Here is a 10,371-nt window from a genome sequence, read left to right on the forward strand (position 1 = left end):
GAGCCTACTTCAGATTCTGTGTCTCCCTGTCTCTCTGCACCCCTTACCCTGCTCGCACTCTGTCTCTCTGTCTCTCTCTCAAAAATAAATAAAAACATTTTTAAAAAATTAAGAAACGTTCCGTGTGTACTTGAAAATAATGTCTATTCCTTGATGGATGGATGCAGAATAATTTGTAAACATCCACTAAGTTGGGCTGCTTGGCTATGTTACTCAAATCTTTCCTGACCTATCAATAATTGAAAGCATTGTACTGAAATCTCCCACTCTGTTAGCAGATTACTCAATTTCTCTCCATAGTTTTATAAATTTTTATTTTATATATTTGGGTGCTATTTTAATAGGTACCCACAACTTTAGAACTATTATATCTTCCTAATGATGTAAACCTTTTATCGTCATAATGATAAAAGGCCCTAGTAATACTTTTTGCCTTATATTCCATTTTGTCTAAAATCAATGTAATTACACCTGCTATCTTTTACTTAGTATATGGCTGGTATATCTTTTTCAATCATTTTACCTTCATCCTTTCTGTGTCCTTTTACTTTAAGTGTGTCTAAGTTTGTTTGTTTGTTTGTTTGTTTGTTTAGGTGAGTTATATGCCCAATGTGGGGCTTGAACTCACAACCCTGGGATCAAGAGTCATATGCTGTACCCATTGAGTCAGCCAGGCACCCCTAGGTGTGTCTAAATTTTTTTAAGTGTAGGCCTGAGAATCAGTCTTTTAATAGGTGGTTTAGTCTACTTATACTTCCAGTGGTTACTGATGGTATTTTCATTTCTACCATCATTTTACTTTCTATTTGTTCTTTTCTAAACTCCTTTCTTCCCCCCCTTTTTTTCTGCTAAATTGAGCTGTTGGGTTTTTTTCTTTCTTATTCTGTCTTCTCCTCTACTGGTGTGGAAGTGATACTTTCTCTGGGTTTAGTGATTACCCTTGAAATTTTACCATGCACATTTAACAAAGTCTGAAGTAAATCAGTCCCTGAGCCTTCTCAGGACAAATACAAGGAAGTTCACGGACTCTCATCATCCTCCCCTCCCCTCACCTATGAATCATTATTATCCAGCCTTTGTTCCTGTCCTTTGTCAAGCCCATATATCATATACCATCATCATCTTTCATTATATTTATGCAGACAGTGTTTGTTTGCAATTATCTACATGTTTACTAATTTCTTTGCTCCCAATTTCTTCTTGCATTTTTAGACCTTCCTTCTGGGATCATTTTCCTTCTTCCTGAAGTACATCTTCTAGATGTACTTGTTTTAGAGAAAAGTCTGTTCATGGTAAAATTCTCAGGTTTTTTTCCTAAAAATATCCCTGGTACACCTTCATGTTTCTATTTCACACTCATTCTTGAAAGGTAATTGTGCTGGGTACACAATTCTGGGTTGATGGTTATTTTCCATCTTCTTGTACTTTGAAGATGTTTTTCTATCTTATAGATTCATGTTCCTGTTGCCATCTTAATTGTTGTTTCTTTGTAGTTAATTTATCTTTCCTCTCTAGCTGCTTTTAAGATCTTTGCCTGTAGTGTTTTGTGGTTTCTCTACAATATGTCCAGGTATGGATTTCTTTCTTTTTTTTTTTTTTTAAACTTATTTGATGTATGTGTTTCTTCTGTCCATAGGTTCACATCTTTCATCAGTTCTGGAAATTTGTAGTCATTATTAGCTTTTCAAAAACTGCTTCTCCTTTACTCTCCCTTTTCTCTTCTTCTGGGATCCTGACTGGATATTTTTTAGACCTCCTCATTCCATCCTCCCTTCTCTTAACCCTTCCTTCATATTTCTCATCTCCTTGACTCCGTGTGTGGCATTCGAGGTAATTTTCTCAGATATGTCTTCCAGTTCACTAATTCACTATTCAGCTGTTTAATCTGTTGTTGAGCCTATCCACTGAATTTTTAATATCAACAACTAAATTCCATTTGCTTCTTTTTTGGAGATGTCTAGAGATTTGCAATAGTCTCTTTACCTTGCTTATTTTTTTTTTAATGACAGTCTTATTGAGATATAATTCACAAACCATAAGATTCATCCTTTGGGATGAATTCATTGTGAGTTTTTTTATTTTTAATTTTTTTATGTTTATTTATTTCTTGAGAGAGAGAGAGAGAGAGAGAGAGAGAGAGAGAGAGAAAGCACAAGCAAAGGAGGGGCAGAGAGAGAGACAGAGGACCCAAAGTGGACTCCACGCTGACAGCAGCGACCCTGATGTAGGGCTCAGCCTCACAAACCGTGAGATCATCACCTGAGCTGAAGTCAGTCTCTTAATCAACTGAGCCAACCAGGCGCCCTCATTCTGTGTGTGTGTGTGTGTGTGTGTGTGTGTGTGTGTTTTAATTTTAATGTTTATTTATTTTGGAGAGAGAAAGGAAGCGAGCACGAGCAGGAGAAGGGCAGAGAGAGAGGAGGACAGAGGATCCAGAGCAGGCTCTGGGCTGACAGAAGAGAGCCCTATGCGGGGCTCCAACTCATGCACCATGAGGTCGTGACCTGAGCTGAAGTAGGACACTTAACCGACTAAGCCACCCAGGTGCCCCCAATTCATTGGTGTTTAATATAGTCACAGAAGTTGTGATACTATTACCACCATCTACTTCTAGAATATTTCTGTCACCCCAAGAAAGAAATCCCATGCCTGATTGGCAGTCACTACAAATTTCCCTCCACCCCTTCCCCCGGAAACCACTAATCTATTTTCTATCTCTATAGAGTTGCCTATACTGGACATTCTATAATGTTCCTAAGGTTCACCTATGTTGTAGCGAGTATCAGTACTTCATTCCTTCTTGTGCTGAATAACAGTCCATTATATGAATATACCACATGTTGTTTACTTATTTACTAACTAAATTGGTGGAAATGTAGTCGATGGAAATCTGGGCTGCTTCTGCTTTGGGCTATTATGAGGAATGCTGATACGAGCATTCATTTACTAGTTTTTGTGTGGATGTATATTTTCATACTATAAGACATATAAAAACCTAGAGGGCTGAGGGAATGTACCCAAGGAACACAAACTTTGAAGGGGGGCACCCGTCCCGAAGCTGAGGTTCAGACCTCACTAAAGAAGATGTGGTTGCAGCCCACTGGATGGCAGAGAAGACTGCAAGGTGGCTTGGGTCACAGCCTGTCCTCAGTCTCTGGAAAGGCAAGAAGTAACCTCCTGGGACACAGATGAGCTTCTCTCAGGGGACAGGTAGACAGGCACACAGGTACCGTGGCTGGATGGAGGCCCAGAGCATCTATTATCCATGTGAGAGGGCCACAGGAAGGTGACCACCAGGCTGGACAGGGGCTACAAGTTCACTGAGACTGTGCATTCTGGGACACTACACCACTGGAAGTCCTCTCATCAAGACTACCCTCCAAAGGTATAGCTCCAGAACCAGCAGAAGCCCCTTCCTCCCCTAATGTCTTTCCAGCGCCCCCTACTGAAAAAAACTTATCATGCTCATTGTAAGGTAATCTGTCTCAAGGAATGTTGCCCATTATCCTACAGGAGGTGTTGGTAACTGAATTTGGAGCTGACGATCCATAAATTCATGACTGGCACACCAAGTACCTAAGTTTTGAATACAGGGAAAAAGAAGTTTATATGACCATTGGATCGGTAAGGGAAGTAAAAAGAAAGGGGACTTCAACTGTAACTTCCCTCTGTAGCTCCCACGTGAGTGGCTCTCAAGGTTTGCTCTGAGGCCATCTAATCTCAGGAGCCTCTTGAAAGCACCTGCCCGCTCTTTCCAGCTGCTGTGCGTTGCTGGGGATTCTCAAGCACACCCAGAAGCTGACGTGAGCTCACGTCTGCCCATAAAGTCAGTCTGCAACACCTCTGGAGAACTGTGCCTCTCCCTTTCACCTGCCTTCCCAGCCTCTCACAAGGGCCTCTGGAATGCCACAGGGCAGAGGGTTCTGGGAAATGTAGTTTCTGCTTCTCCGTGCCACAGGGGAGACCTCAGAAGGTGGAGACAGTGACAAGACACAATCCCTTAGAGACCTGAGCTAAAGCAGAGTCTTGAAACAGATCCCCCACATTGACACTCGTCCAAGGGAGGCTTCCCAGTAACCGCTGAAATGGGCATTTGCCCTCAGGGTCACCCACCCTTCCCTTTGCTTTCCAGTCAGGCTCCCCTACTGATCTCAAGTCCGGGATGTTTGGTTTGATTGATGTTAGTGCTGAGGGACCTTGGGGATTTCCCCTACTCTCTGCATAGCCAACAATACATTAAAAGTTTTGGGGTTCCCCCACTCCCCAGGATCCAGTTGGTTTTTAGGGAGGGAGCCCTTCAGAGAATCTAGTCCATCACACTGCCAAAAGCAGAGGATCCAGGCTACTTTTTAAAAGGATAATTCTAACTCTGAACCCTCCTTTAAAGTCAGTGGAGTACTTTTGATGCCATTGCTGGCAACAGAAAAAAAACTAAGAAAGAAGTGATTCAAACTTGTGGCTGTTTCCCAGAGGCCTTTGAGGATCTGATGAAAGGAAAAAATATATCCTCAACACATGTTGCGTACAATTTCAGGTGGTTTAAAGACCCCTGATGCACATTCTCGGACCCTAGTCACGGAGAGTAAGAACCTGACCAAAGAGAAATAAGGTCCCATACAAAAATCTTGGCCCAGCTTTTATAAAGAGGACAAAGCCATTGGGATTTTTCTCCCAATGCTTTTCTAAACACAAATAAAAGCATCCATTGAATCATCTGTCAAGGAGCAATGACAATCCCCATGGAGTGGTTGGGCAGGGACAGTAAGGTTGCAAAAAGTATTAGTTCCGTATACACTATCCGGGTACAGCCCAACAAATGTTTATTGACTGGGTAACTGAGAACTGGTTCTGGTTAATGGGATCCAGCTTTGTCTGCTGGGTCCATTTAGAATTATGACTTGCCCATTGTTCAATGGGGGATCCTGTAGCCAAACAAATGAATAGTTAATTGGAAGTCAGGCAACTAGGGCTTTTTGCTTTAGGTGGAAACTTAATTCCCAGACAATCCATACATTATGTATAGACTGCCTTGACCTGCTTCTACGCTTGGCACTCAAGCCAGGGCCCAGCACAGGAAGATCATGGAAGGGGGGTGGGGATGAGAGCGAGGGTGGGGGTGAGTGACCCAATTTAGAGCTTCCCTCTCACACTGCAGGGATGAGGAACCTCCAGGCCATCGGAGTTGAACACACAACACTTGATTGATCATTAGGATGATATCGCTGTGGTTGCCTCTCCTACAGTCCCGAAGGTAATCTTTCGGAACTCCTATGCGAAGCAGAGTTCAGCTGCTTTCAGAAGGAGTTTGCAGTTTCTTATAAAGTGAACTAGGCATTTACAATATGACCCAGCCATGCCATTTACCAAAGAGGTACTTATCTAAAGAAATGAAACATTTGTCCACACAAAGACTTGTACCTGAATGTTCCTGGCAGCTTTATCATGATAGCCCCACACTGGAAACAGTTCAAACGTCCTTCAACTGGAACACGGATTAAAAAAACTGTGGTACATCCAGACAATAGAATTCTGTTCCATAATAAAAACAACGGAACTCTTGATATATATGATATGAATGAACCTCAAAAGCATCATACTAAAGCTAGATGATTTATATTTATATGGAATTTAAGAAAAGACAAAATTATATGGGCACCTGGGTGGCTCAGTTGGTTAAGCGACTGACCCTTGGTTTCAGCTCATGTCATGATCTCACAGCTCATGGGTTCGAGCCCCACATTAGGCTCTGCGCTAACAGCACACAGCCTGCTTGGGATTCTGTCTCCCTCTCTCTGTATCCCTCCCCCACTTGCTCTCTCTCTTTCTAAAAATAAACAAATAAGCATAAGAAAAGAAAAGACAAAACTATAATGACATAAAGAAGGTCAGTGGTTTTCGGGGGTTGGGGGTGGCAGGAGGGAGTGACTACAAAGGGGCACAAGGGAATTTTCTGAGATGATGTGATTATTCTGTATCATGACCGTGGTGGTGGTTACATGAAAACATACACTTACAAATCGCATTGAATTGTGCTTAAAATGAAAGAATTTCATTGTGTGTAAATTGTACCTCAATAAAGCTGATTTAAAAAAAAAATTAGGTGGGGGCACCTGGGTGGCTCAGTCAGTTGAGCGTCTGACTTTCGCTCAGTCATGATCTGACTGTTCGTGGGTTCGAGCCCTGTGTTGGGCTCTGTGCTGACAGCACAGAATTGGCTTCAGATTCTCTCTCTCTCTCTCTCTGCCCCTTCCTCATGCTCTCTCTCAAATATATTTTTTATTTTTTTAATGTTTATTTATTTATTTTTGAGAGAGACAGAGAGAGAGAGCTGGGGAGGGGCAGAGAGAGAGGGGAGACAGAGAATCCCACAGGTTCAAAGCCCAGAAAGGAATTCAGGTCCTTCCTATGATGTGGAACAGGCTACCGAACCCCCCTGGTGGGGCTCAAGGGGACCCAGAAGTCCTTCGGATGACTGAGCTTCTGGTCTTAGCTTCCTCTGGATATAAGCACCGCCTTCCCAGAGCTTCCCACCCAAGAAACATATTTCTTGCCACCAGCGTGATTATCACAAGTTGTCCACCTTCTACCACCTTCATTTGGCCTCCCACAGACCTTGGAAAGCAGCTGTGGTGATCACCCCCATTCTGTAGGTGAAGAAACCGAGACTCAGAGAGCTTGGGTGGCTGTTCCAGGATCACACAGCCCTGAATCCACCCAGAAGGGGCCAGATCCTACCTAAGTCTTCTCTCTTCAAAGCCCTCACTTTCGGCAGCACATGGTCCACTTGGTGAATGGCTCGCCTACTTTTTTTTTTTTTTAATGTTTTTTATTTTTGAGAGAGAAAGAGACAGCACGAGTGGGGGAGGGGCAGAGAGAGAGAGAGAGAGAGAGAGGGAGGGAGACAGAATCTGAAACAGTCTCTAGGCTCTAAGCCGTCAGCACAGAGCACGATGTGGGGCACAATGCAGGGCTTGAACTCACAAGCCATGAGATCATGACCTGAGTCAGATGCTTAACTGCCTGAGCTACCCAGGATCCCCTCGCCTAGTTTTAAAGGATCAGGCCTATGAAGATACATTGAAAAGTCAAAATATTCAGGGTACCTGACTGGCTTAGTTGGTGGAGAATGTGATTCTTGATCTCGGGGTCATGAATTTGAGCCCCACATTGGGCAGGGAGATTACTTTAAAACAACTTTTTTTAACTTAAAAAAAAGAAAAGAAAAAGAAAGCCAAGATTTTCTAAAGACTAATAGCTCTGGGTCTCTGTAACATTCATGTAGGTGATTAAATTTCAAAGTCTGACAACACAAAGTTCAGGGCTAACAGTTCTTAAACCATTTTTTAAATATTTAATTAATTATTTACGTATGTATGTATGTATGTATTGAGAGAGAGAGAGAGAGAGAGAGACAGAGAGAGAGAGAATCCCAAGCAGGTTCCCTGCAGCCAGAACAGAGCCTCACGTGGGGCTCGAACCCACGAACCAGGAGATCATGACCTGAGCGGAAACCACGAGTCGGATGACTAACCAACTGAGCCACCCAGGCACCCCTCAGAAATTCTTAAATAGACTTAAAAGAAAGAGTGCTGGCTTAGAGTGTGGAGACAGGACGCGGGTCTGCCTTTGCTTCTAACTTGCTGTGTGACTTTAGCCTTCAGTTGCCTTAGCTGCTGAGTGACAGAAATAGATGAGATCAAAGGCTCGCCAGAGAGCCCTGTGTGGTGCCTGGGTCATCACCTTGGAAACTGTATCGGGGGCAAAGGGATGGCACCCGGGGCCCTGTTTCTCTTTACTCAGAGTGGCTCCACTTGTATCCGCTTTCTACCCCGGGCCCGCTTGCCAGATGCTGCCTTAGCCCAGGTTCCCTAGAAGCAGAGCTCGAGGCAGGATATGTGTGTGTGCCGCCACTGGGAGAGGGATGCAGCCAGGGAAGCTGCAGTGAGGAAAAGGGGGCGAGACAGACGAGGACAGAGATCTTTGCCGAGCTGGCCGCCATGAGCGTCAACTATGCTAGATCCGGTGGGACCTTCTCTAAAGAGGCTCTGTGAAGCTTAGGACAGTTCATCCAGAAAGAGGAAGCAAAGATTTCTCTGCCAAACCCTGTTTCTTGTCGGTCAAAGTTTCACTCCGTGGAGTGTCCGACACCCCTGAACTTCTGAAAGCAGAAGTTCGGAGGGGGTGTGGGTGCAGTTGGCTTGTGCTGGAATGAAACAGGTGGCAAGCACCTGGAAGACAGGTGTGGCTGAGGGGACCTTAGGTGACGCACCAGAAAGTAACCGATATGGCAGTAATTAAAAAAGAGTGAGAACATCTGCTACATAAAAGTTGAAGCCACTGGGCTGGACAATCCCAAAGGACCTTCCCAGCTAAAAAGTTCATTGGGACATGTTTCAGTGGAATGGCAGCTCAAAGGGCTGAGACCATCCACCCTTCTTGGGTGAAGGAACCATGTCCCCAGAGAGTTGCAAGCAAGATCCTTGGAAACGTGTGCCACTCAGTGCCCAAGGGTTGATGCCAACTTTGCTCTGCCCCTCGGCCCCCAAATGTCCATGCAATTTGAGAGCACATGAAGATGATGTTCTTAGAATCCTGATGGGACAGGAAAGAGAGGGACTGATAATCCCTCCAGGCTGGGGCGGCGGGTTTCATCATGTTCATTCAGAAAGGCCTGGCCCCCCGTCAGCCTGGGATCCCTTCCACTCAGGGGGCAGCTGCCGGCTCCAGACGGGAGATAGATTTGTGGGTATTTAAGGGATTGGAGGATTAAATGGGTCAGAGAAGCTTCCTCCACACAGCCTCATCCTCTAATGGCTGGAAGCCCAACCCTGGGTGTTATTAAACTGATATTACATCACAGGCACTTCATACCCCTTCCTTTGAAGCCAGGCTTGCAAAGCCAGCAGGGAATAAGAGATTGGGGTCAGAGCTGGCACATACATAGATCAATCTGTAGGAGGAAGATCAGACTCACCAAAATTAAATCTGGGATCCAGTCTGAGCATTGTCATTGGCTGACCCTGGGGATGCTACTTCGGCTCAGGACACTGGCTTTCTCTGCTGCAAAACAGGGACACTGCCAACTCTGCTCATGACCTGGTGAGGAGCAAATGAGAGAAGAAAAGCTATAAAGCCAACCTGCCCTTTAGTGGGGCTGCGGTGGGCGCCAGGGTGTGGCCTGTGGGCTGCTGGCGCCCAGGATGGGGCTGATGGAAACTGACCCCGGGGCAGGCACCAGTCACAGCCAGGATAGGACATGGGCTCTGATCAAAACGAGAAGGAATAAAAACTCGGTAAGTCTCCCAGCAGAAAAGACAGGAAGGAAAATGGAACTGAAACAGGCACAGCTGGGACCCCTCAGGTCACACAGGACACATCAGGTCCAGGGGCAGACTGCAGTAAAGAAGCAACCCACCAGTGCCAGGTTCTAGGCCAAGTGCTCCACGTGCACTACTCCACTTAATGATCACACCCCGCGATGCAGTAGATGCAACAGGATTCTCCTTGTTGCAGATGAGTAAACTGAGGCTGGGCGCGGTTGAAGAATTCACCCAAGTGTCACGGCAAGTTAGGAACAGTACCGGGATTGAAACCCAGGCCATCTGCGCGCAGACTGTTCTTGGGATCTGCCCTTTGTTCTTTCTTCTCACAGGGACCCCGTCTCCCCAGGCGGCCTCTTGGGTTCTGACTGTCATCTGTATTCCTCGGACTCGCAAGTCAGTCTGCCATGCTCCCAGATCTGGCCTGAGCTCCAGATCCACAGGACCAACAGCCTTCCCGACCCACCTCAGGCATGCGTCCAAGGAAGAAGTCTCACTTACCCTAAACCTGCTCCAACCCACTTCCCAGAGGGCATCTCCACCATCCACCCAGCTGCAGAACCTGGCCAGAGCCTGGACTCTTCTTTCTTCACCCCTGACATCCAAGTCACACGCATGGTACCCTCCATGCAACTGAGGTTGTCAAATCTCTCCTTGCCACGGTGGCTCCTACCAGAGCAGGCCCCTCACTAGAACACGGGCACACCACATGCTCCCCGTGGCGGTCTCCAGCCCTGCCTCCTCTCATCCGCCTAACACTGCAATGCAAATATAATGGGGCCACTTCCTAGGCTGTCCTTCCCAGGACAAAGGCCCTCTTCATCTGCGCCCTTCCCCAGGCCAGCTCCTCTTGCTCTGCTGCTCTCACTGAACCTCCTTCTGTTCTCCAAACACCAGCTTCTCTCTGGATGCTGAGACTCCTGGCTGGTGGATCCCTCCCTCAGACACTTCCACACTCACTGTGTTCCCTCCATCCCTGCTCAGACTTCACTGTCAGCTCAGAACTCCAAAGTCGCCAGATGCCTGGTCTGACCCCACCCTTCCAAGTCTC

Source organism: Lynx canadensis, chromosome B3, assembly GCF_007474595.2.
Source record: "Lynx canadensis isolate LIC74 chromosome B3, mLynCan4.pri.v2, whole genome shotgun sequence".
NCBI classification, from domain to species: domain Eukaryota; kingdom Metazoa; phylum Chordata; class Mammalia; order Carnivora; family Felidae; genus Lynx; species Lynx canadensis.